This window comes from Neomonachus schauinslandi, chromosome 11, assembly GCF_002201575.2.
Source record: "Neomonachus schauinslandi chromosome 11, ASM220157v2, whole genome shotgun sequence".
Classification (NCBI taxonomy): domain Eukaryota; kingdom Metazoa; phylum Chordata; class Mammalia; order Carnivora; family Phocidae; genus Neomonachus; species Neomonachus schauinslandi.
The window spans coordinates 65314453-65341556 of NC_058413.1; the positions used below are offsets into that span (position 1 = coordinate 65314453).

General features: G+C 42.5%; 1 long non-coding RNA gene across 1 annotated transcript; it reads right to left on the reverse strand.

Moving 5' to 3' along the window:
* Nucleotides 1–17358: 17358 nt before the first annotated feature.
* LOC110577226 lies at nucleotides 17359–23937 on the reverse strand. The gene is made up of 3 exons (XR_002480108.1): nucleotides 23893–23937; nucleotides 22387–22577; nucleotides 17359–17403 (listed from the first exon to the last, which is right to left on the reverse strand). It is a non-coding gene; the product is annotated as an uncharacterized LOC110577226 (long non-coding RNA).
* Between the last annotated feature and the right edge of the window lie 3167 nt (nucleotides 23938–27104).

Sequence of the window (27104 nt, forward strand, 5' to 3'; positions counted from 1 at the left end):
CATGCCAACACCATGGTCTCTCCCCTGGTATCCCATGCCCTTCCTGCCTCTGTGCCACTGAACATGAAAGTCCTTGAACCTGTCCTTTCTATCCCATCCCCTTCTCAATCTAGCAAACTCCTCGTGGGCCACGGTTCCACCTCATTTGTCACCCTCCAACGTTCCCAGGCAGTGCTCTCTACAATCTCACAACAAGCTGTATGTATTTCCACTAGAACATTTACATTGAACTGTAAGAACTTTTTACCATTGTCACCCTTATCATGGGCATTTTCTTGTTCTTTTTTTAATCCCCAAAATCTGGTTGTCAACCTAATGATTAGATAAAAACCCTATAAAAGAGTGGGGCAACTATCATCAGCCTCTGTTTTCTATAGGTAGAAGTGGAAGCACCTGTAAAATTAAGAGATTTGAAGAAGTACAGTTGGATAATGGCAAAGCTTGTACAACGGGAACTCTCAAGAGCCAACAGAGGCATCAAGGGGGAAGAGAAGAGAGAGGGAAGAGAACGGACACTGAACAGCGACTCTGTGCAAGACACAATGTTAGACCTTTTAATATATCCATTATCTAATTGATTCCTTAGAGCCACTTTGTGAGAGATGGAAGACAGATGTAATTTTTTCAGAAAAGAAAACTCAGATTCAGAGGGGTTAAGTTACTTGTTCAATTACACAATTAATAAATGGATCCCAGGTTTAAACTCAGTACTGTCTGACTGCAAAGCCAAATTGATTCCATGACAGTGGCCTCTATAGGGAACATGCACTTCCAGACTCACACTTGCCCATGGACACAATCCAGAAACCCTTTCCTTGCTATAGCCCCTCCCCTATCACCATGCTGGCCACTGTGCTTCCCACGATTCTGGCTTCTGACTTTCCACCTATGACTGCACCTCATCCATCTGCTACTTACCTTCTAGCAACAACACAGGGATTATATTTGCAGAAAGGTGGTATGATGCTATTTCAAAAACACCTACATATGCATGCTATCAGAGTAAAAAGGTGTCATATTTAAGTGGTCTGAGTAGGGTACCTGGTACAAAGAATTCTGTAATAAATCTCTACAACATGTACAATATGAAGACCAACTTTGTTTTTACTTAAGTTCTTCACATATTCTTTCTCATTTATCAAGTTATAATACCCCAAAATAAAATGTAATTGGGGTCTTCCAGAAATTAAGCATAAAGAAATAATTACTTGACAGTTCTCTAGATCATATTTCACTTATTCTGGTCCCAGGCAATCCTGCTTCTTAATTGCCAAGTAGGCATCTGTCTCCTTAGGCTATGGTATGTTAGGAAAACCAGATTTTTCTCCTGAAAGACTTATATCAAGTCCATCATTACTGTTTCTATGGTAACAGAAATGTTCCAGGTTTCCTAGAACAGTCCCAGTTTCAAATATAATAACCTGTTATGAGCCTTATGCCAAGCAATATGCTTCAATACAGGATTCGGTAAATGTGGATATAACATCCTCCCTCTAAAGAATACCCAGAAAGAGGCAGCACTTGTAAGGGGATAGAGCACAGGTTTTGAGCCAAGGGAAGTAACTGGAATTCAAATGTTTGTTTTGCCATTCACTAACTGTTGACCTTGGGCAATGTACTTAACTTCCCTGCTTCCATTTCCTCATCGGTAAAATAGGTAATCATCATCTAGTTCAGAGAACTGTCCTTCCAATTAGATGAGCAGTGGCCTGGCAAGGGACTGACACATAGTATGTACTCAATAGATAGTAAGCATTCTTTTTATCACCATGTTCTTGTTATTATTCGTAACATCCCCAAAAGGAATGGAAAAGATACAGTTTCGCTCTTCTAAGCAAAAGACCATAAATTATGTGATTTACCTGATCTAAACAGAGCAACTACCTTACTTCCTAAGACACAGCACTTCAGTTACTATATTACAGCCCAGGACTGATACTGAAATGGGGCGTTAAATTGCTGACTCATCACTTTGTAATCCAGTCTCACCCCCAGATATTTCCTGCAAGACTTAAACTTAATGACTGCTGTCTCTAGGTAATAAAATTTCCTGAATTTCATGCAACAAGTTCATTTTCAAGTATTATCTTGTATGGTCAAAACATTTGCCAAGCTATGCACCCTCATCCTGCATCTAGAACTGTTTTTAGCTTCTTCCTTCCACGAACGAGAGTGGAAAGCTATGAGGATGGGTGAATGTGACCTTCTCCTACTTTACAGACAATGAAAGTGACATTTTTGCTTGGAAAGATTATCTTCTAATGATCCAAAGCCTGGGCTCTAGAGTTAGACTGCCTGGGTTCAAATCCCTGTCCCTCCTCTTATTAGCTATGTCATCTTGGGTAACTTATTTAACATCTGTGCCTTAATTTGATCATCATCAAAGGGGAAAAATAATAGTACTCAAAATAGTATCAATAATAGACTACTGTGAGGATTAAATAAATGGATGCAGGTACAGTGCTTAGAACAGTGCCTAGTACATAGTAACTGCTCAGATATGATCATCATTTACTTGCCTCATGGGGCTTAAAAAAGCAATCTGAAACAACTAGATATAATGAAATATGTTATATTAGCAACAAAGGACATACCAGATCAGACAAAAATACTTTTGAAATAACTTTTGAGGAAGATGAATCCTACCTAAACAATTACTATCCCCAGGGGCTGTCCATGCAGTCGATCCATAGCATTTGCCCCCTGAATGCCTGTGGTTTCAACTATTCACAAGGCATCTTGAATACATGTCACATAGAAACAGTAGTTACATCAAAAATGGCACCAGACAGGTATGAGGTGGTGAGCCCTTGGCTGATGAGTCTTTGGCCCACCACCCAGCAAAAGCATCTCAATCCGTTTTTGCTGTTTCACTGATTAAATGTGACCTCATTTAATGCTCAGAGCAACTTTGTGAGGCAAGTATGATCATTCCCATTTTAGACACACAGGAGAAATGATATGCCATGGAGACAATTGCAGACTTGGGGTAGCAAATGTCTCAGGATGCATACCGTGAGCATGTGCCAAGATGGGAAATGTGAAATAACCCTAGAACCCACTCCAACAAGGGTCCAAGAATTAAACTGAAAATGGAGACCCCTTACTCCTAAAACTCAAATGACTAGTCTAAAACAAGCAATGGGGGCGCCTGAGTGGCTCAGATGGTTAAGCGTCTGCCTTCGGCTCAGGTCATGATCCCGGAATCCCGGGATCGAGTTCCGCATCGGGCTCCCTGCTCGGCGGGGAGTCTGCTTCTCCCTCTGACCCTCCCCCATCTCATGCTCTATCTCATTCTCTCTCTCAAATAAATAAATAAGATCTTTAAAAATAAATAAATAAATAAAAAATAAAACAAGCAATGGTAAAGAATCTTCCCTAATAAATCTAACATTACATAGTTCAGTCTTTCTCCCAGTGCAGATTGCTGGTGCAAAGGGTGGGAGTGGCTGAGGCATGGATCTGACTGAGCCACTTGGCTTGGCCTGGGATCCAGCCCCTGCCCTCAGCCTCGCAGCCCTATGTTTTAATTAGCTGACTCAGCCAGTGGCAGGAGAACCCAGGCGCCTGTGGCCATGAGTAATAGTGGCACAAAACACATCTGTCTAATCAGAAGCTGATGGCATCAGTTCCGTCAAGATTTATGGTAAAACAATGCTTCTGCAAGGGAAAAAAGAAATGTCTAGTCACCCAGATGTTAAGCAATGCCTGTCTTTCTCCCTCTGACTTGGAATGCAAATTTGTGGAACTGTTTACTGGGTCTTATACTCCTACCCCTCAGTATTTCTTGGTGCTTTTACAGAAAAAGAAGACTTATCTAGAAGTAATAAACCAAATCCATTTCTACTAGTAGTGGCTTTGAAGTGTCTAGAAAGTACGGCATTAGGAAATGCTTTTATTTTGGCCTTTTAAAAAAATCTCTATTGTCATTATACAGGATAATGCACAGGAAAGTGTTTTCATAGGGTGTAAGTACACATTTCACATATATAAAGACACCACTCCAACCACCCGGCAGTCACTGTACCATATATTTCAGCAAAAATTTCATTTCAGAAGAATCATTCATTCTTTCATTTGTTCATTTATTAATCCATTAAAAATACTAAGTTCCCATTGAGTGTTAGGCAATGTAAATGCAGAATGAAACTAGACGGTCTAAGTCTGTGGGGGCTCAGTCTTTTCCCAAATTGGTCTTTTCATCTCCATCATATTCCAGCCACACCTGGTACTCTCTGTTCTCTCCTGTCTCTCTCCCTCCTTCCTCCCTGAATCTCCCTCTCCTTGAGCTCTGAGCCACTCAAGAGTGTGCTTCTCCCACATTCTGCAAAAGTCATGGCACAAGGCCAAGTACACATAGCCTTATTGCTAGAAATAACCTGCTTTCACTATACACTGTCAACCAACCTTCCCCAAAGTTACCAAGAGTAGTTCTCCCTCCCAAAAATCTAAGGAGGTTTTAGATTAATAGTAACAAATAGATGAGCAGAAACAATTCTCCTCTCAATGATCTATGGATCGTGTCTTCTGCATGAGGGTGTCAGCTGGGGAGACGCTTAGAATATCATGAGGGGCACCAAAAGCTGGAAGCAACAGGAAGTGGAAATATTTTCCCCACACCTGATTTATCTGGATGTGGTAATTCTCCACCAAAGTTCCATCTGGGCAGACATAGATGAAAAATGACCAGAATCATAGATATTTAAGACTCGAAGTTACCTCCTCTGGTCCTAATCCCTCCACTTTATAGAGAAACCAAGGCTCAAGGAGAAGATATGGCTAAGATTACACAGCTCATCTTTGGAGGAGGAACAGAAGCTGAGACACCTGCCTCCCAATACAGGGCCCCTTCCGGAACTGCCAGGATCTGAGAGCATGCATGCCTGGGAGCAGCCCTTGAGGCAGTGGCTCAACGGCCAGTATTCAGCCATGCCCCTACAAGCACCCTGTCTTTCCAGCTACTCTCACTGCTTCTTCCTTGTACACCTCTACATTGCTTAAGGCAATTAGAGAAAGCCCTGGGATTCTAGGACTCTCTGTGTCAATGAACAGCTCCCTTGAATGGCAAGCCTGCTTTTACTCTGTGAAATGGGACTATTTCCTGTCCTTTTTTTCAGTTCAGAATTGTGATGACGATCAACGAGATGCTAGCCATCAAGGAATCATATTTTTCAAAGAAAACTTAGAGTAGGAATCCAACAGAGCATTTGCATTATAGTTAAGCCCTACTGAAATGTTAAGCCCATGAGTTAGATTCCAGCACTTTATAAAGACCTACAATACTTTTGATCTTTCTACATTTAAACATCTTTTTAAAAATAGCATATACACTTGCATGCAATTCAAGTAACAATCACACCTGACACTTGGTCCTCAAGAGTGACTCTGGTAGGGGAAGGTAGAATAGGTGTCATTATCTCCAATTTACGGAAGGGAAAACCAGTTCAGAGAAGCCACCTGTCTTGCCCAAAGTCACACAGGTAATAAAATGCAATGCAGGAGCAATGATCTTATCTAAGGCTCCTCCCTGTGCAATTTAGCTTTAGTTTTCTGCTCACATTTTGCACTTCAACAACACTGAAGAGCTACCTTTTCAGTTACATTTGAGACATTTAAGACACATGAGTCATTTCACAAGAAACACAGCTTGATCCTGAATGCCAGCAACAGCCCCACACACAGCAGGCACTTCCCTCTGCTGGAAACTCCATGACACCAGGGAATTCATTATGAGGCGGGGAGACTTTGGGGTTCACAAACAGGATTAACCTTTATGATGATCTTAATTATTTTTTATAAGTTCTTTTTTTAAAAAAAAAAAAAGATTTTATTTATTTGTTAGAGAGAGAGAGGGAGAGAGAAAGAGCACAAGCAGGGGGAGCAAGAGGAGAGAGAGAGAAGCAGGCCGAGCAGGGAGCCTGATATGGCGCTCGATCCCAGGACCCTGGGATCATGACCTGAGCTGAAGGCAGATGCTTAACTGATTGAGCCACCCAGACACCAGAGATTCTTTTTATTTTTTTAAAGTTATTTATTTATTTTTTAGCAAGCTCTACACCCAACGTGGGGCCCGACCTCACAACCCCAAGATCAAGAGTCACATGCTCTTCTGACTGAGCCAGCCAGGGGCCTCATCATTTGTTCCCTTTTTTTTTTTTTTTTTTTTTAACTTTACTCATATAGACATAGGGAAAAAGATTCGGAAGGCTAGCTCCCAAGTTTTGCCTTAGTTATTTCGGAGTATGGATGTATTCTTATTATTAATCTATATTTTGTTTTTTCTACAATGAATATATATATAGCTCTGGTAATAAGAAAACAAATAATGATCTCACTTGTCACTTGTATGTGTAATCCTAAAAGAGCTAAACTCACAGAAACAGGGAATAGAATGGTGGTTGCCAGACACCAGGGAGTGGGAGAAATGGGGAGATGTTCGTCAAAGGGTACAAACTTCCAATTATAAGATGACTTAAGTTCTGAGGATCTAATATACAACATGGCGACTATAGCTAACAATGCTGTATTATATATTTGAAAGTTGCTAGAGAGTAATACTTAAATGTTCTCACTACAAAAAAATAGTAGCAATATATACACGTATGAAATCATCATGGACTCAAAATGTTATATTCCATTTACATCTTAATAAAGCTGGTGAGGGGATCAAACAATAAAGATTTTTTTTTTATTTTTAAAACACATTCTTCATTCAGATAAATAGGAAAGGGGTTATCTCCACAAGGGGTTGGGAAGCTCTATTACTGTAAACTAAGTGCATGAAAAACATAAATAGTACCCAAACCCCCAGACCAGAACCTTTGCCCTACTTCTCCATTTGATACTCTCAGCCCCCAAGAATATAAAACAATATGCCAGGACACCAATTTTACACAAATATTTTGGGGAAAAAACTTGTTTTATATATTGAAACCAAGTTCAACATATGAAACCACATGAAAAAAAAATCACATAAATTCCTAAAACAATTTTCAATCTTGCTGGGGTCAATACCCCAACCCCTAGAAGGGCTTGTCAGTTTCGTTATTGGAGATTCTTCTACAGAGAAGTTTGAGAAGGCCTAAGGCAAACAGTACCATCTTATTTACCCCCCTTTTTGAGAGAGACTAAGTCACTTTTCCTGTTAGCTTAAAAAAAAATCAATTTTTTATTCATCTACTATAACTTTAAAATTCTTTATAAAACAGGTGGCAGAAAACATATTAGCAGGCAAATCTGGAAGCTCACAGGGACATAGTTCACTCTACCTCCCTTGCCCAGAGGGGAGAACTGCCTGGCCTGGCACCCTGGGTTCTGAGGATGGTGGGGCCCGGGCTGCCCCATTTCAGCAGGATAGCAGACCACTCTGCACAAGGTGCTAATTCATTCATTCCACAAATGTTTATTGGGCAAAGCCTGAAAAAGACCTCTTAGGGGACAGTGGGATCATTCACAAGCCAACGGTCAGGTCCAACGGATCAGATGTGGACAATCAATCTTTCATTAGCTCAAACCACCTCTAGGTTAAAGCAAACAGGGCTCCCGCCCCACTCACTCACTAGTAGCTGCGGGGAATCAGGCAGGCGTTCTGGAACAGGACTGCTACTTGAGAGAGGCTAAGGCAGTCCTTAATTCCCACCAGAATGACCGAAACTCCTGCACCATAAATGGCGTAACTCCTCTAGAAATGCTTTGAACAGTGTCTGGCACCTACTGAGAACTCAGTAATAATCATTCTTGCTGTTATGATTCCAGCTTGCCCTTACTCAAGCAGCACCAGAAAAGGTGGAAAGAACACAGGTTTTAGAATCACAGAGACTAGATTTGAATCCCAGCTATGTTGCTTACTAGCTATGTGACTAAGGGAAGCAATCTTTCTAAGCCTCAGTTTCTCATTTGTAAAATGGGGTAAATGTCAGTATATCTTTCCTCATGTGGCTTTGTGAGAACTAAAGACACATGATATGCAAAGAAGAATGTCTGGCCCATAAATGCCCAATAAATACAGTCAATATTGTCACTGCCCTGCCTCCTTCCCCACCACTCTCGACAGGTCCTGGCATCTGATTTCACCCAGACACCACATTAAGAGGGCAGAAGGACTACAGGGGTAAAGGGAGGGGAGGGAGCACCTGGAGACCTTCCACAGTAACCCCTCCCCCCCAAAGTCCTCAGCTCTTTTCAGTCATCCTCCGTTTGGCTGCTGGGGCCACCATTCCCTCCCTGGGAATGGCTGCCAAGAAGGGGACAGGAAGCTGGACAGCAGTTTGAGTCCATCTACCTTCCCATGTCTGTCTGTCTGAAGCCTACTGGGCTTCTTCTACACATCCCTGCCAGGCTGTATGGGTCAGGAGGCTGAGAGTATGATCCACAGTCTGCTCTTATCCAGGCTTCCATCTCAACCCAGAGCCCAAAGCTCTAGGGGCTGCTGGTCACAAACCAGCACTAAATGAAAATGAGCACTTTTCATTCGGACAGAAAATGGAGCCCCTCAAAGTCCAAGGGGATTTACAAAGGCAGGAGGGAGGAAAGGGAAGAGGGAGGAAACAGGATGGATGGGGAGAGAGGCCCACTGCTGATGGAGCCCTATGTCCTGGTTGCTTGAAGCTGTTGGTTTTCCATCCTGGAAGATGATAAATCCCATTCCTGTGATTTAGAACTCACGACGGGACGAGGTCTGGGTGTAGGAAAATAATTCCAAAACAAAAACTGCTTGTTTTCCAAGTAAAAATCATCAGCCCCCAACTCCCCCTTCCCAGCACCCCACCTGTAGATAGGTCCTAACGCCCTACTTTACTTCACCTGAGCAACCTGGGGGCAGTTACTCTGCGGTCAGGTCCCGCCAACAGCCAGCCCAAAGCCCAGGGTCAGTCCTCAAAAGCCCCGGGAAACGCGACAGCCCAGCAGAAACCCCGCCTACCGGGTACCTCGGCTTCCTGAAGACTGAGCTCCCTGGGCAGCGGAGCCGGCTCTTATAGGTGGGGATTTGAAGAAGGGAGCTTGCCGGATGCCAAAACGCTGCTCGCGGTTTAGAACTCAGAACACGACAAAGCATCAGTCAACACCAACACCTCCCTCATTTAACAAAGACCCGGAGAGGGAAAGAAAGTTGCCCGAGATAACACAACGAATGGGCAGAGAAATAGAGACTAGAACCCCGCTGCTGTGAGTCGCAGCGGGGCAGGGAGAGCGTCTCGCCGCCTCCCGCGTCCTCGAGTCCGCAGACCCAGCAGGGTGATGCAAACCCCGAAACCCTCGGCGCGGCGCGTTACCTTCCTCCGGACCCGGCTCGGGGAGCCTTCTCTCCCCGAGAAAGCGCGCCCCGGGCTCCGCCCCGCACCGGTCCAGGTGTTGCCCCGCCGCTGTCAGCGCCGGGCTGAGGGTGCAGGCTCCCCCCTGCGGGCGGCGGGCGGGCGCGCAGGGGCGGCTCCCGGGCGCGCGGACCAATGGCGTGGCGCCCGTGCCCCGCCCCGCCCCGCCCCCGGCGCGCGGGCACTCCAGCAGGCTCCCCTGCCCTTCTCTCACCTGCCCGGCGCGGGTGCTGTTTCTTCTCTCCCCCTTGGCCCTCCCCGCCCGGCCTCCTCAAGTGCACCTTGGCCTCAAACAACTTTTCTACTGTGCACATAAAGAGTTCAGCAGTTATTTTTTGACCGCTGTGCGTCAGGAGTCCCCGAAGCCCAAAAAGGTGGCGCGCAAAGAACCCCTCCGTTCAGAGAGCGAGGTCAACCATCACACCGGAAGGCAGGTGGGATCAAGATGCTTTAACCGCTCTGGACGTATAAAATAGATAAAAATACTTCACAAGTTGTTAAGATTAAATGTAGTGGTGCTTTAAAAGTAGCCAATAATACCTGGATTATATCAGGGCCAATTTAAAAATGTTACCAATGATGGGGCCAGCTCAAGCAAACTTCTGGAAGAGGTAAACCTTAAGGCCTTCTTTCTCCTCATCTCCCCCATTTGTGTTGTCCATCCAACTGAGGGTGGCCCAGGTCTGCCTTCAGTTCTTCCAAAAATCTTCCTTCTCTCAAACTTGCAAATGCTGATCCCCAAGGACCTCAGTGCTGGGTGCTGGGTGTTGGGCTGCTCACCTGGCCCAGGAATCCCTGCGCTGCGTTATGTGTGTATTCTGGCTTTCACCCAAGCTTTGAGAGTCTCCTCTGTCCCTGTGCTGGGGGGGGCACTGGGGATGCAAAAGAGGAATAATCACTCATCTTGTCTTTGAAGAGACATATTTGCAAATAATTTCAATTTAGTGTAATAACAGCTAGAATAGGTGTGCAAAGTGTTGTAGAGTCACAAACACTGGGAGAGGAGGCCAAGTTTAAATACAGACATGACCAAGGTAAGTCTTGAAGGAAGGCTGTAAGTGAGGCAGACCGAGGAGGTGCAGAGAAGCAGGCAAAGACATACAGATGCCTGTCCTATGCAGCCAGTTACTTAACCTCTCTGTGCCTCACTTGGCTCATTTGTAAAAGAGATGGTGATAATGCTCCTCTCTAAGGCTACTGTGCAGGTTAAAATGAGAAAGTGCATGTGGATAGCAGAGTGCCTGGCACAGAGGAAGTACTGAGTAAATCTTAGTTAACATGATCATATCAAATCAGCAGAAGCTTGTTCCTCTTAACCTATTGTAGATTTCCATTCTTCAAAATACTTTGCAGGTAAATGACATGCAAATTTCACAAAAATTCTCTGTTGATATTGAAGGGAAAAGCAAGGGGATAGGGATAATGCAGTGCAGGGTTTAGTGTACAGATGGTGTGTGTCCTGACTTTAACACTGGACTCCACCGCGGAACTAGCCGGTTGACTTAGGACAAGTCACTTGACCTCTGTAGGCCTCTTTTCCTCTTTATAAAATAGAAATAGAGTTGGCCCTTGAACAACATGGGTTTAAACTGCACAGGTTCACTAATACACGGATTTTTTTTTACATAAATACAGTACTATAAATGTATTTTCTCTTCCTTACAATTTTCTCAATAACATTTTCTTTTTTCTAGCTTCCTTCACTCTAAGAATACAGTATATAATACATGGACAAAATGTGTGTTAAATGACGGTTTATGTTATTGGTAAGGCTTTCAGTCAATATAGACTATTAGTAATTAAGTGTGGGGGGAATCAAAAGTTAAAGGTGGATTTTTGACTGTGCAGGGAAGTGTGGGGAGGATAGGTGCCTTAATCCCTGAGTCGTTCAAGGGTCAACTGTAGTCATATTACCTGCCCCATGTAAGGGACATGCTGCAATATACAAAGCACATTGCCTGGCCCAAGGTAAGATCTCAATAAATGTTAGCTAATAGTATGATAATGGTTAGAAGAACGGTCTTATACACTTGGGAAAGGGAAAAATAATCTAATAGTAATGCACTGGAAAGGGAAAATATAATCCCAGGAAAAAACAAACTCTAAATGGAAAGATTAATGTTGCATTTGTGAAAACTGGGATGGGAGTAGAAGTGAGCTTAGAAACCTGCAGGTGGAACAGTGGCATGGAAGAGTTTTCTAGCTGGGCGTGGGGTGTTTAAATCTGGAACCCCATCTGGTCAATTTTTGCAACTCTATGGAGCTGAAATGGAGTGCCGTTTGCCAGGGTGTGTATGCCTGCTCTCCGAGCGGTCCTCCTGGAATGGTGGAATGCCATCAGGCCGGTGCTTTCAAATGAGAACCTGGGATTTAACCCCTAATACCACCCAGCTGTGACTTTGTAGAGTCACAAGCACATTACCCAAGTGGTTTAGTAGGTGAATATTTATTTGTGGGATACTAGTTATGGCTCCTTCAGGCTTGAAATAGCTCCCCTCTATTTCAGAACCAAAGAATCCTCCTCATGCATCAGGGCCTAGGACAAATGTCATGAGGTTCTGCCCTCCTAGGTTGAATAAATTAGCCCTCTGAACCTCTGGAACTCCCACGGTGTGGTCCTCAAGGCTTTTCTTGGCATTGATTTCATTTTCTTTCTAGTTAGTTGTCACAGGATATGCCATTCCCCACCAGCATTAAAGCTCACCCAATTCAGGCATACCCCTTTTCTCTTTGCATTTTCTCTCACTACCTCCATCCTTCCCTTGACACCATCTCTACCGCAAATGCCTTGCACACTATAGGCACTCAATAAATGCTTCTTCAGTCACATTGCAGGCCGGTCGCCCATAGTAGATATGTTACAGAGAGCAGCATTGTTGCCACCACGGAAAAGTAAAAAAACAAAAACATAAACAGCTTCCTGTGGAGACATGACTTTAAGCTATGTGGATTTATAACTTCTTACCCACCAAAAATTGGGAAGATACTGCTGAAATGCTGTATGATTAATCTAGAGTGGTAATGTGGTTAGATGACGTAGAGCTGTAGGTATCAAATGTACGGCATTTAGAACACAGCTCAGTCATGGTACTGGGTCACCAAAGCAGGAATTTGGTCTTCTAAGTAATTTGCAAATACTGAATATCTTTTTAACTTTTGGAAGTACAAAACTTTGGCCTTGAATCAAACTGTGTTAGCAATCTCTCCGCAGTCTTTAATAATGCCCCATGTTTCTACAGGGCTTCGTTTTTTCCAAAACCCTTTCACTTTAGTGATCTTATTTGATCTTCCCATCAACTCTATGATGTAGGAAGGGCTGCTCTTATTAGGATCTGCATTTTACAGATGAAGATAGGAGGGACTTAAGAGGATCAGCCACTAAGCCCAGGCCAAGTGGCAAGCTAGTGACAAAGTCAAGAATCTACTATACTGGCGAGATTTCTGATAGTCATTAAAATTTTGGTATCATTATTTATGATCTTTATGAGCAGTAATCTTATGCAGACATGTCTTCATTTATATTCACATATATACATTTTCATGCAGAGTTCCTTTTACAAAGTGAAGAAAAACTTTTGTAGTGATCATTATCTGTAATAATTATGATTTATTTCTTCAGTGCCTTTCATCTGCACATATCAACATGCATTCCAACATTAATTATCCTTTTAAAAAACCTCTAGGTTTATTGTCAGTGTTTTTAAACAAATTTTCTTATTGTAATGTTTAAAGAAAGAACAAAGTTTATTTCAAAAAATAGAAAACTTCCATTTAGATGAGATTCCTAGAATAGTCAAATACAAATAGAAAGTAGAATAGTTTACCAGGGGCTGCGGAAAGGGGGTGATGGGGTTCGTGGGGGGTTATTGGGTACAGAGTTTCACTGTGGGATGTTGAAAAAGTCCTGGAGATGGATGATGGTGATGCTTGCAGAACAATGTGAATGTACTTAAAGACACAGAACTGCACGTTTAAAAATGGTTAAAGTGGTAAATTTTATGTTATGAATATTTTATCACAATAAAAGAGTAGGGACACCTGGGTGACTCCGTCGGTTAACCATTGCCTTCGGCTCTGGTCATGATCCCAGGGTCCTGGGATCGTGTCCCACATCGGGCTCCTTACTCAGTGGAGAGCCTGCTTCTCCCTCTGCTTGTGCTCTCTCTCTCTGACAAATAAGTAAATAAAATCTTTAAAAAAAAAAAAAGAGTAGAAGACCATCTAGTTTTATTAATATGAGATTCCCTCTAGTAGAAGAAGGCTAGTTATAATGTAACTCATGACCTTTTTTGTTTTACTTTGACTTTTGGAAATTTACCATACTTAAGAGCCCTTTTACACTTGCTGTAGCAGAAAAGATAGTGATCTGTAGGTAGTCCTACCAACCTTTTTTAAAAAATCCAAAATGGGGTTGAGGTTTGTGTGATAAAATGAGATCCTAGTAGATTATTAGAGCTCCTATTAATCAAGTGCCTCCTATCTACTGGTATTGACCAAATGCTTTTTCCTATTATTTCATGTAATCATGGGAGCAGCTCTAAGTGGTAACGGATGGGAAACCAAGTTATATGAAGACTAGGTTACTTACCCAGAGCTACACGGCCAAACATCTTCCCAAAAGGCTGTCAAAACTCTGGAGCTGACTTCCCAGGGTGTAGCAGAATCTGCCTTCGAGGTACTGTGGTCTGGGTTATGCAGGGCAATTTCCTCAAGTATTCCTTAAAACACTACTACTTCCTCTGGGCTGTAATTACTGTTAACTTCTCTTTACAGAATTATTGTGTCCTATGTGCTCTCCAAAATGGTAGCCACTAGCCACATGTGGCTATTGAGCACTGGAAGTGTGGCTAGTCTGGATTGAGATGTACTATGAGTGTAAAATTACCCACTAAAAAAAAAAAGAAAAGTAAAGTAAAATATCTCATCAACAATTTTTGTATTGATTACATGTTGAAAGGTAATATTTTGGACATACTGAATTAAGTACAATATATTATCAAAATTAATTTCATCTGTTTCTTTTTACTTTTTTTAGTGTGGCTACCCGAGCATTTTAAATTAAATATGTGGTTCTCATTATATTTCTACAGGACAAGGCTGCTCAAGGCTGCCTGAGTCACTTTCTCTACCTCAGTTTCCCCCTTGGAAGAAGGGGCAAATAACTTTTGAGTTACTACTTACAGGATAGGAGACACATATGGATAGACCTTGCCTTGGTATTCATCACTCTGCTTTTGAAGCATAGTAATTACAAAATGTTGTCATCACTACTGAGTGGCATTTTTATCCCCTATTCCTTTTCAGGTACAGAGGAATCTTGATTAACCATACACTTCAAGAATGGAATGCCTGGTAAAAATAAAACATAATCTCGTCCTATCCCTTGTTTATTCAGTTATTCATTCATGTATTCATTTCATATTACAAATATTTATTGAGTGACACATTATGTACATGGTACACGGCTATAAGAAATTCAGAGATGAACCAGATGTCTACTGCTGATTCTCTTTCAAAAATATATTAATTTATTTCCTTGTGTTTTATGCTGAACATCACAGGCAGCCTGATATAATGAAAAAGCCCTGGCCCAGGGGACATAAGACCCACAGTCTAGTCCTGGTGTTATGAGTTATGTGAAATAAGCAGGGCTTTTTTAATCTAACCCACAAAATTAGAAAGGATAAAAATATCCACTTTGCCTACTGCAAAAATAAAATAATGGAAGTGATAATCCACAAATTGCTATTTCTTACTTACTAGAAGACACTGTATCAGAAGTCAGAAGATTTGGTTTCCCCTCTGGACCCTACTAACAAAATACTCTGTAGCTTTAACCTCTCACACCTTGGTGTCCTTACCTCTAAAATTAAGAGGTTAGGGGATGCCTGGCTGGCTTAGTCAGAAGAGCATGTGACTCTTGATCTCAGGGTCATGAGTTTTAGCCCCACGCTGGGTGTAGAGATTACTAAAAAAGATAAATAAACTTAAAAATAAAATGAAGTTAAGAGGTTAGGGTGCAGAGATCCCAAGATCTCTTCCCACTGAAAATTCCAGGTTTTAGGAGTTTATGATTTTAAAGTAATCATTCTCTGAAGATCAGCAATTCAATTTACTAGCGTCATAATTAGATCTGTTTTCGAGCCATAGATCTTAAAAGATTTAAATGTATGAAACACTGGAAGCTTCTCTGGAAATCGTGCTTATTTGTTTGCAGAAGAATCTCTGCATTGGCATATTTCACAGGGTGTTTTGCCCTCTGCATTTTAAAAAGCCAAATAGGAGAGGAAAAATTGTAAAGAGATAAAAACGACTGTTTGAGTTACTTATTCGTGTGTAGCAAACCACTTTAAAACACAGTGGTGAAAACAATTTATTATTTCTCATGATTCTGTGGGTTGGTGGTTCTGCTGCTTCTCACTCCCTGACTGGGCTTCCTTACGCCGCTGCATTCAGCCGAGTGCTCAGCTGAGGCTGAAACATTGAAGGTGGCCTCTCCTTCTCCAGGGCTGTGGTCCACATGACCTCTCCTCATTCAGTAATCTAAGCCCAGAATCCTTCCATGGCAGCAGAAGCCCAAACATTACAAGAAGCAAGCAAGCATTCGTGCAAACATTTGTGTCACATTGGCTATTGTTCCTTTGGCCAAAGTAAGTTTTGTGGCCAAGTTCAGAGTCAATATGGGGGAGCCTGAGGATCTGGAGGACTGTTTCATTGGGGACCACCAGTGTCATAGTCTACTGCCACCACACCTTCCATTCAACTGAGTTCTAATTAACAGAGCTCTTACCCCCATTTCTCATGCTCCTGCATGTATTGTTCCATTCTTTTCTTCTGTGCTTTGTGCATACTTCCCTTTCTGCATATATCACACTCCACTTTAATTATCAGCTTATATTTTGATCTTCCCTCACCCAAATGGGACATTTGTGAATAAGGAAGGAGAAAGTGGCTTACTCCTCTCTGAATATTGAGTGTCTATCACAGTGTCTCCACATAGAAGTCATTTAGTTAATAACACTGAATGACACAGACTTGAATTCTTTGGATCTTCACCCAGGGCCAGAGGTAGAGCATCTCATTTCAGATAGCACCAGGGCAAGGATTCCTAACCGAGGCTCTTTATTTTCACTAACTTCTATCTGCAGTTTGTCATTTCCTTCAGTTATAAATGTAAGCAACAACCACAGTAGTGTTATGAGTAGGTGTGTGAGCTTACCACCAATGGAAACCACAAATGTTTCATATCACAATACAGATGACTTGTAGATACTGTAAATATTGCAATTATAAAATAATTTTAAAATAATTTGAACAATTGTTTTGCTTTGTAGTCCTAGGCTTTTTATTTTATTCCATTTAGAAATATTCTTCTTAGGAGTACATGTGCTTTACCACACCTCCCAGGCTGTCTGTCACAAAGAAAAGGTAAAGAACCCCCGATTAGAATAAGCACCTGACTTGGGAGACATTTAATACTCTTGGGAAGACCCTCCCTCCCAACCTCACTAGAACCACATCAACATTACCTGTTTGAAAAGCAAGTTCTCAGGCTCTACCACAGACCTTCTAAATCAGAAAGTCCAGGGGTGGGGCCCAGTAATCTGTGTTTCTACAAGCCTTGTAGGTGATTCTGATGCAGGAGAGAATTTGAGAACCATTGAACCAGGATAAACAGGAGTGAATTGAAACTGAGCTATATACAAGGGTAGCTGGAGACCATTTAATCAATCAATGAGTATAGATAAATACTGATGGATAGCTCCTATTTCCTCAGCCTTGGGAAAAGTACTATAGGAAAATGCTCTATATCTTAATTTCAATGTTATAATGTAGATATATACATATATAAAAAGACTTTAATCTGTACACTTAAGATTAGTGCACTTTACTATATGTATATTACATGTCAATTTTTAAAATAACTATACATAAGCACGTAATACCTTATCCCTGCCTTTGAGGAACTTTCCATTCAGGTTAGGAGTCCATTTATTCGGTCATTTATTGAGGACCAGACACTGTGCTGGATGGTTAGGGCTGCAACAGTGAATGAGCCAGGCATGAAATCTGTCTTCATGAAGTATACACTCTAGTGGAGGAGTCAGAAAATAAACAGGCAGTTATAAAACAGTGGTAATGTCCATCATAATTATGAACAATATATAGCACTAAATAATTACAGCATTTCACTGAGCCTAAGACAAACTTTTTCACAGCTTAACCTTTCCAAAATAAGGATGTATCTTACTTTTATAGTTGCCAGTTTTATTAGAAGGGTCTTCCTAATGGTACATAAAATAATGGTGCATCTTCAGTCGATGGCATCTTAGAGTTTGTGAAACTTGATATATTCTAAACTATTAAGTATCACAGGAGTTCAGGGATATGGAGATCTCTAAGCATTCCAAGAGTCAAAAAGGGCTTCAAGGGTAAGGTGAGAGCTGAGCCAGGTGGAAGACAGAGTAGCATTTTTAAGAGAAGAACAACAACAGGAGCAAGTGGAGGTGAGACATCCAAAAGAAAGGAGAACCTGTAATTGAGAGGCACGGGCCTGGGTGGGACAGAGAAGGGGGATATGAGGAAGCAAGGATGCTGAGTGGCTAATAACTTGAAATCAGATTATAAAAGGCCTAGAAAATTAAGCAGATGATGCAATTAAAAGTAAGGAGCAATGAAAGACTTCTGAGCAGAAGAATGAAAGGTTAAGTCCAAAGATGGTATGTGAATTGGACTCAGCAACAGGGAGATAGATACCTATGTATCTGTATCTATATCTATATCTATACATATCTATATCTATACATATCTATACATATATGTGTGTGTTTGTGTTTGTTGTTGTTGTTGTTTTTTCAATTTTTGGTCATCACTGCTTGAGCTTGAAGGAAGGAGATGCACTGACTTGAGACTCAGAAGCTATGAGCTCCTGGCAGAGCCATGGCAAATACGAGAACTATATACACACAAGCGTGTGACAAATATGAGAACTACATACACATGAGCCAACGCCCTAGTGCTCCCCCAGACCCCGGGGAAGAGCACGCCCACTGGCTATTATTGCTCTCCAGCTGCCAAACCTGAATGACTCATGTGGCCCCAGAGCCAGCCACACCAGCGCTGGGCTGCTGACCATCGCCCCCTCTCCACTTGGGCCTCAGGGAGAGCCCTAGCTGCTCAAACACTTTTCTTTTTGAAGAAGCCTCAAAGTCCTCCCAAAGTCATCATTTAATCCTCGCCACATCCAGGTGAAGTAGCTGTTACCAACTCCATTTTACAAGTAAGGAGACTAGGGCTCAGAGGTGAGGCAATTTGCCCAAGGTAGCAGAGCTGGAATTCACACCCTCCTCTGTCTCCTCTCAAGGTTTGCTCTTTGAACCCATATTCTCTATGAGTCTCGGCCCTAACCCAACTGCCAGATCAATGGTTCAGACCCCCACTTAAAGAGTCTGGAATTAGTACTAATATAGGTTGGGTTTAGTGTGCACCCACGTGCCCACCAAATTACAGCCTTGTCCCTAACCCTTTGTCAGGAACATGCTTGCCTTTCCGTAAGACTCGAACTTTCCTTAACTCCTTGCTTTGCACTTTAGTTACTCTGCCATGCAGAGACCCAACCCTGAATCCCTGACCCTTTGACCTTCTCCCGCCAGTCTCTTCCTCCCAATCATGGTCCTGATCCGAACCAGATAAATTCTGTACCCCAACCTTGTTGCCTGCTTGGTTTTGAGCACCACCCCTGTCTGAAAATTCCTGCTGCTATGCCCCAATCCCTGAGATCCGATTTGCCAGCTAGGTCAGTCTAAGGCTCCAACTTAGAAACTAGAGCTAGGCTCAGATTGAGGTAGAGCTGGCCCATGGCTTAGGATGTGGAGGTAAGTAGAAATCTGAGGAGAGAAAGTAGCAAGCATCCAACCCAACCCCAGCCTCCTCCCTCCCTGCACCCACATTCATTCATTTACTTATTCAATTAACAAACATTTGAGCCACCACTAGGATATGAGCTTCACATAGGCAGAAATGTTGTCTACCTTTTTCATCATTTTAAGACCTACAATACAGAACAATTTCTGGCACATAGTAAACACTAGCTATATATTAGTTGAATGAATGAAAACTGATGAGTGATCAGAAAATATTTAGTGTCCTAGAGTATCTTCCAAGTTGTGGCAGTAACCTTTAATAGAGTGCCAAACACGTTATCTGCTTGTATTCACCAACAATAAAATAGGCTTTCATCTGTCAGCATGAAAGTTTGTAATCAGACATATCCTATGCTAAGATCATTTAAAATTTTCTAAGATAAGAAATAGCACGTAGACTTAAGAGAAGGTAAAAATACAGCTAAGTCATGTTTTAGAACATTAAGTAATTTATTTTTCCCTTTTATTAAATTTCCAAACTAATCTTTGGTCAATACTATCAATGCTACTAAGCATTTGCCACTGGTTTCAAAAGAGTTTGCAACAAAGAATGCCTGATGATTGCCAAAAATTACAGTCACCATTGGAGGTAAAAAAGCTATGGCATTTGATCACAAAATTTCTAGACCCAAAAGGAAAATATTGATGCAAAGCTTTGAAATTTTACTTTGGCATACTTCTTAGGGCACTAGACCAAAGAACACTCAAAGGTTTTCAAGATGCATGTAAACTCTACATGCCGACTACAGGATGCTGTGGTTAGTCCGGCCGAAGCTCCATCTGCCATCTGCATGCTCAGAGTAAACAAAAAGCAACTCTGGGACTTGCACAGAAACCATGGCAAACCCTGAGGGGGGACTCGAACTTTGAATTAAAGGAAACGGCAAGTTACCACACTGCTGACCATGAACATGTTTACATTTTGTCCAATTGGGGGCGAGGGCAGGAGTTTTGGGGACTTACAGAGCTGCTGCAGGAGGTGTGGTTAAAGTGGCCACACGGTGTCGAGGGGAAGAGGACCCGGGAATATGGATCGAGGACCCAGCTACACGCAGTCAGAGTGTCAGAAGGCCCCTGACTAACTTGGGCTTGGGTTGGGTAGGAGTTGCCATCCGCTGGGTATGTGGGCGGAGGGGAGAACACTCAAACAAGTAACAGATGTCACTTAAAATGATATAGGGCCGACAGAAGATTGCCTGAAGTCCGGTTTATGATTATCGAAAGTGTCAGTCTGAGCACGGGGAATGGTTTACAAAATTCTGTTAAAGATTTTTCACTGAAAGTCATAGTGTCTTGGGGTAGAATGGGTTACCCTGAATAACAAAGAGAGAGAACATTGCATCGGTCAGTAAGAATGGACCATGACACCTTTCAATTTCTAATTCTTGCTCAATTCTGCCACTCTAAGTAAGATGAAGCAGTTGAAGAACCAGCAAATATTTTCCCTCCCCCTGCATGGGGTAATTAAATGGGAGTAAATGAGCCAATAGGAAGTCAGCTCCTAGCTTAAAGCTGGCCTGGCTCAGAGGGGCAGGTGGGGAGGGAGTGGGGAGCCCCAGGAGAAGTCAAAGCCATGACCCACAGGCCAGAGCTTCTGCGGTCTAGGTAACATCCATCCCATGCAGACAACTCCCCCAGACTCTGCCCCACTCTTTCTGCTCACCCCAAAGCCTCAGCAGAGCAGAGATAGGGTTTGGGACAAGTCAAATCATGAGCTCTACTAGCTGCTACATCTATCCCTAAAAGAATGCCTGGACCATTAGGAATACAGCTCTGGGCTTAAGAGGTCAGAGAATGAAATTTGCATAAATTCATGCCACTTTCTCCTTTCTTCACGGTGTCTATTTTGTAGCTTATTTACTTTCCAAAGTGCTTGATGCTGAGTCTGAAACTTCAAAGCACCATGAGGGTGCGTTATAGAGGAAAGGAAACATTCTAGTTCCTAGAAGCTGTTTTGCAACATGGAGCAATGCTTTGTGTTTCCAGGCAACTGGACTATCTGTAGCTGAATCCCAATGAGGAGATGGGCAGGTGAGGAGGGACTGGGAAGAGCTGGATGTGTGATCACCAGCCAAGCTGGCTGGGGTTTGGAGCAGGGCTCAGCCTAAGCCAGAAAGCCAGAAACTAAAGTGTTAGGCAAGGAAGCTGAGGCAGAAGCCGAACTGTATGGATTTTGACAACACAAGAAAATTAAGGAAGAGATGGTTGAGATATCCCAGAAAGCATGAAGCTCAGAGCCAGAGAAGTAAGCTGGAATCCGGGCTGTCATTTCCCACTAGCAAAACCTTTGCCAAGCTACTTAACTTCTCTGAGATGCAGGTTCCTCAGGTATAAGACAGGAATTGTACAGGGACGTTGTGAGAATGAAGCTTTATAAAGTATAGAGGCCCCAAATATATAGGTTTTTCTTCTATCCTTGAAAGCAAAGAAAGGATCTTAGCAGCACAGCAAGGACTACAAAGAGAGAGAGTGTTTGATAACTGATTGCTAACAAATGGGGGAAAACATTGCATTCCAGGTCCTATCTCCAGGTGAGGCTGAGGTCACTAGTCTACATGTTCTCATTTTACTGCTCAAAGTGAAGCTCATGAACCACTGACATGACTTGGGAACTTCTTAGAAATGTAGGCTCTCTGACCCCACTCCAGACCCAAATATCAGATATCCACTTTGGTCTGATTCCCAGATGATTTGTCTGCACATTAAACTTGAACAAGCACTGCTCAGTCAAGATTGACTGGAGGAATGCAGAAGTCTGAGTCTCCTGGTGGGTGGCTTCTCATGGCTCCAGCTGGGAGGGGTGGAGGGGGGTGCTGGCAGGAGCTGTCAGTGAGTATCCAAACAGATTCCTTAAATTGTGACCACCGTCTCTCAGGGTTTGAGCAGAGGGCCAGGCTGCTCTGCTTCAGAGGAGCGGGGACCCCAATCTGGCTGGGCAGGGATAGTGCAGAGATTTCATGGATGTGTGAGCAAAGGTTGACTTTCAGAGCCTCAGCCTGGACTTGAAGGCAAGAGGTCAAGGAGGCAAGAAGCCAAGTCCAGGGGACTCAGGTAAGTGAGAAGCTAAAATGGGTTATGCTGGTCTATAGAGTCAAAGTCTAAAGAACAAGAGTCTGGAAGAAAAGAAAGCAGACAATTCAACCAGTACTTACAGTGCCACTTATGGGTAAGACAGGGAGTGAGTTCTCATTTTAGGAGAGGTTGGTCCTCATTCTCAGGCTCACGCTCTTTCACTGTAGGTGGATGTATCCTTATGTGGGTATAGCCTGAGGGGGACCCAGCATTACAACACACTGACTCCTTAGGAAGGCAGATAAGAGGCTTGCTGGAAGGTTCCTCTGACCTGCCAACATAAAGAGACATCAGTCAAGATGGGAAAGTAGAAATTTCAGGGACTGTTTTGGAAAGTTCTGTGAAAAAGTCAACAGGAAGTCCCAGAACCTTTTGCCCACACCACAATCCTGTGTGTTTTCAGTAAGGAATGGGCCACTCCTCAGGAGACAATACGCTCACACCCCTAGTAACCTGGATAGCCTTCTCTCAAGGGGGGCACCACAGAATCCTATTATCCGAAGACGTCAGACCTAGAGGGGACTTGGTAGTTTTCAATCACTTTTTAATCCGTGGAACCCTATTTTCTAACACTATTGGATCTCCAACATTTGAAATGGATATGAATGAAGCTGCTCTTACTGAAACAAAAGCTGGAGCCCAGAGCCATTCCCTTCCACCCCAAGGCCCTCTGAGGCTCCTGGGTGGAACCCCCTTGGTTCCACAGGACAGTTTGAGAAGCACTGCTCTGCACCAGTCCTATTGTTACACAAATGAGGAGAAGGAGGCCCAGGCTGACAAGATCTTCCTTGACCTGCCACTAGCTCATCTCACTATCCATGTGACTCCCTATGGTTTAGCCATTGTGGACTTTTCTTCAGTCCTCAGAAAACGCCATGCTCTCTCTTCTGGGCCTTTCTATATACTCTTCTCTCTGCTTGAAACACTCTCTGCTCCTCTTCATGTCTCCTTGGCTTCCCACTCCATTCCTGCCTGCCTGACTCCTCAGTAACCTGTGGATCCCAGCAAAGGCCTGTTTGCTCTGCTCACTGTGCCCAGCACTGTGCCTGATCAGTAGTCAATACTGCATGTCTCTTTGTTCAAGAAGTGAATAAGCACATGTGCAGGAGGCTTGCCCCACCGCTGCTTCTCCGGCTCGAAGGTGCAGGAATGCTGATAGCCCCTCCATCCAAATATGGGGTGGTTGTGAGCATATCCTCATCCAGTCCACGTTGATTCCTTCTCAGGGTGTTCTGATTGGTGTACAAAAATGTGAGGCTGAAAATCCAAGTAATGGGGAAAATGTGAAGGAAGTGCAAAGTGAGACACACTTAGAAAATGTTGGTAGGTCCATGTGATAGCAGCCTTCAAAGTGGCTATACAGAGTTATTGGCAGATATCTGTTTCTTATGATGACAGTTTTCAGATATCATCCTGACCTGCCACCCTGAAGGTTTAGGAAAAAAAAAAAAAATAGGTCTTAAATCAGACTACCTTCTAACCCCAGGAACTATATTTGATATTACTAGTAGATAATCTTCCAAAAGTTCCATAAGAAATTATTCACGACTTCACTGATGACAAAACACAGCCATAAAACATGCTACCTGGTATATCTCAGGCATTTCTGTGGTGGATGCATGAATCTCTCCTGGAACACCTGTCTGATGATTAAAAAAAAAAAAAGCCAAATAAATATGAGGTAATGATGCACTAAAATTTTTCTGAATGTGCAAGCAGCTACAAATGCTAAGTCAACATATTCCAAAATTGGCTCTCCCTATTAGTATGTGGGCAGTAAATTGTTAAGAAACACTAATTATCTCTTTATTTATTTATTTTTAAAAGATTTTATTTATTTATTTGACACAGAGAGAGAGAGAGCACAAGCAAGGGGAGTGGCAGGCAGAGGGAGAGGGAGAAGCAGGCTCCCTGCTGAGCAGAGAGCCTGATGCAGGACTTGATCCCAGGACCCTGAAATCATGACCTGAGCCGAAGGCAGATGCTTAACTGACTGAGTCACTCAGGTGCCCCTAATTATCTCTTTAGATAGTATTACCCCAAACATTATTTTTACAAGCTTCATAGAATTAGTCAACAGGTTAAATCAAGTCTCTGCTTAAGCATCATTTTATTTAAAATGACACTTCCTGGTAAACAGGTTTTAATTAAAAAGGAAAATTACATTTGCATCCCTCGAAGATAAAGGAAACACTACAGACTATTTCACTATCTACACTCTCTGTCTCTACTTATCTTTGGCACTAGTTACAAAGGAAAACTACCTGGAAGGATAATTTCTCCCATAATAATCCCTTCCAATTAGACAGGACTTAGCAACTTATAAAGTATATTCACATACATGATTTCATTTGCTCCTGTCAACAGCCCTGTATGGCAGATATAACAAGAATTGGCATTAACTTCAGGTTAGAAATGAGGATGCCCTGGAAGCCATGGGAGCTTCGAGACTTGCTCATGGTCACCCTGCTAGTAGCAGTTCAGCCAGGCTTTGAATCCAAGGTTTGTGATCACAGGTCTATCTCAGAGCTATCATCAGCAGGTAAACTGTGGTTAAGTCTGCCTGATGTCTTAGATCATATTGTAGAGGGCCCTTGAAGGTCTTCTTGTTGCTGTGGTTCTCAAACTACACTTCTTAGAACCCCAAAGGTCCATAGTGATGCTTAGGAAGCCACCATAGGGAAATTGAGAAGACAGGATCCTGGGATAATATCCCAATCAAGGAGCTCTGTTGTTTGCCTGGGTGGCTCAGTTAGTTAAGTGTCTCCCTTTGGCTCAGGTCATGATCCGGGAGTCCCGTGATCGTGCCCCACGTAGGGCTCCCTGTTCAGCGAAGACTACTTCTCCCTCCCCTTCTGCCCCTTCCCCTGCTCCTTCTCTCTCCTGCTCTCTCTCTCTCAAATAAATAACATTTAAAAAAAAAAAAAAGGAGCTCTGTTTTCATGTCTCATATACTAATGTTTCAAATAAAATTTCTTTGGAAGAAAGTATTCCTCTGTTTAAAATTTTTTTTTGAAACTCCAGTATACTAGTCCAAACTTCTCATTTTATATATTGGAAAAGACCCATAAAGATCACATAATTTGTCCATTTTCACACCCAACTAAGATCAGACACCAGATGGTTCTCTCCACACTCAGTCCACGACCCTGTGGGACAAGAGTTAAGTCTCTCAGGACAGTGTTTTACCTCCAGCTGAAGCTCCCCAAGCTGAGTGTGTATTAGGATCACCTATGGGGCTTGTCACAGATTTCTGGGTCCCGTGTCCAGAGTTTCTGATTTAATAGAGTTGGGGTGGGGCCTGGGAATTTGCATTCCTAACAGATTTCCAGGTGACACTAATGCTGCTGAATCACCTATCTACAGGATACAAAACAACTGAAAAGTCTACTGAATTGACCAGCTAATTGTGCATTTCCTCAATTTTATTTCACTCTGGAAAAGTGGTAAGGGAAATTTCTCCTCCAGAATTTATAAACCCGTGGCTTTAACCATGCTGCTACACATTCATTAACACCTAATGTTGCTATTCTATCACTTCAAGATCCCAAAGCCTCTGTGTAGCAGATGATGCTGATGTCCCAGCTCATAGTCCCCCATCTCTGGGATGGGCAGTTTCCATGCACACAGCCAGCTTTATATCTCAATGGGTGGCATCTCTTTGGTATATCTGTCTGAGGACTTTCTTTAGCCAGCAGGAGCTTGCTCAGTCCACATGTGTGTGTGTGTGCGTGTGTGTGTGTAATTAATGCCCCCACTTTCCAGGGCATCCTTCAGACAGTGAGGATATGAATCTGCAGATAAATACTCCAGCTTAACCTATCTGTCGGTGGGATAATTTTGGAGCTTATTCAAATGACTCCTCAGAGGGTCCCTAGTGAGATTGTGCCCCAGCTTTACACAGCAGTAACTCATTCATTCATCACCCTTTACTGGCATTTCTCCCTTTCCCATCCACTTCCCCCACTTCCTCATTTGTGCTTCCTGAGATCACTTCCTAAATAAACTACCTGCGTCCCACATTCTTATCTCAGGATCTGCTTTTGGGGAAACACAAACTAAGACACTCTATCTCATAGTTGTTCACCAAATTCACAGAAGCATCACCTCCTAGCTGACCCACACCTGTTCTTGCTCACCTTTCAGATCTAGGCCCTGGGGTTTTGTCCACAGGTCTTCCAATAACACCACTAACACCAAGTTAGGGTGTACTGGATGGATGTTAATAAGCAAATGATATGCCGATTGTTGTTGCCTTAACAGTAGCAGAAATACAGACTGTTGAATGTGTGGATACTTATGATTCATTAACTATACTTAACTAGTCACTCTTCAGAAAGAGGCCCAAGTTCATCAGTCAGATCTGTGAAGGATGCCAGCTTAAAAAAAAAAGTGGCATTATGCATATTTTGCAAGGCATCGTTATAAATATAAATATTTTAAAAACAGTTCATTCTGAAACAGAAATAAATTTCCTTTTGAAGGTTAATCTGTTAAAGTAAGATTAACCTTCAGCAAATATTTACATTTGAGGAGTGGAGTTTCAGCAGTGAGGGCACTGACATTTGTCAAACTGTAGTGCATGCAAACCTCAATGGAAAGAAAAAGGACTATGTGAGAAACAATTAAATTGTTCTTAAATTGAAGCCAAAAAAATAGATTCTTGGTTAAAAAAAACAATGAAATGAATCAAACTTCATCCTAAATAATAGAGCTATTACATGCATTTCATTCCACTCATTGTTGATGGCTTAATTTTTTTTATTTAAAAAACAGTCCTATTGTGGGATAATTGACA